The sequence below is a fragment of the Nannospalax galili genome, unplaced genomic scaffold, assembly GCF_000622305.1.
Source record: "Nannospalax galili isolate Female #2095 unplaced genomic scaffold, S.galili_v1.0 scaffold1025, whole genome shotgun sequence".
Taxonomy (NCBI): Eukaryota; Metazoa; Chordata; class Mammalia; order Rodentia; family Spalacidae; genus Nannospalax; species Nannospalax galili.
The window spans coordinates 582,204-583,274 of NW_008353598.1; positions in this window are offsets into that span (position 1 = coordinate 582,204).

Below are 1,071 nucleotides of genomic sequence, written 5' to 3' on the forward strand. Positions count from 1 at the left end.
TACTCTTTAACATAGTGCTTGAAATTATTGCAAGAGCAGTAAGACAAGAGAAGGAAACTAAAAGAATAATAATAGGAAAAGAAGAGATCAAAGTATCCCTTTTTTGGAGATGAAATGATATTATATCTAAGAGATGCCAAAAATTCCATCAGAAACTTCTAGAAATTATTAACATGTTCAGTAAAGTGGCAGGTTACAAAATTAATCTACAAAAGCCTGTAGCCTTTCTATATAACAAAAACAAGCAATCAGAGAAAGAGTATATGGAAACACTCTCCTTCACAATAGCTGCAAAAAAAATATATATCTTGGAATAAACCTGACCAAAGACATTAAAGAGCTCTACAATGAAATTTTTCAATCTTTAAAGAAAGAGACTGAGGAAGACATCAGAAGATGGAAGGACCACCCATCCTCATGGATTGGAAGAATTATTACTGTGAAAATGACCATCTTAACAAAAGCCATTTATAGAGTCAATGCAATGCCAATCAAAATCCCTATGACATTTTTCACAGAATTGGACAAAACCATCCTAAGATTCATATGGAAGCACAAAAGACCTTGCATAGCCAAAGCAACCCTGAGCACTAAGAGTAATGCTAGGGTGATTTCTATACCAGATTTTAAACTGTATTACAGAGCTATAGTCATAAAAACAACATGGTACTGGCACAAAAATAGACCCATAGATCAATGGAACAAAATTGAAGACCCAAATATGAGTACAAGCAATTACAGCCACCTGATATTTGACAAAGGGGCCAAGAACATTCACTGGAGGAAAGACAGCATGTTCAGCAAATGGTGCTGGCAAAACTGGATCTCCACCTGTAGAAGAAGAACTAAACCCCATCTTTCACCTTTCACAAAAGTCAACTCCAAATGGATCAAAGGCCTCAATGTGAAGCCTGAAACTCTGAAACTCTTAGAAAATATTGGCAATAATCTACAAGATATAAGTATAGGAAAGGATTTTCTAAACTAGACATCAATTTCTCAGGAAACAAGGGCAAGAATTAACAAATGGGAACTCATTAAATTAAAAAGCTTCTGTACATCAAAGGAGGA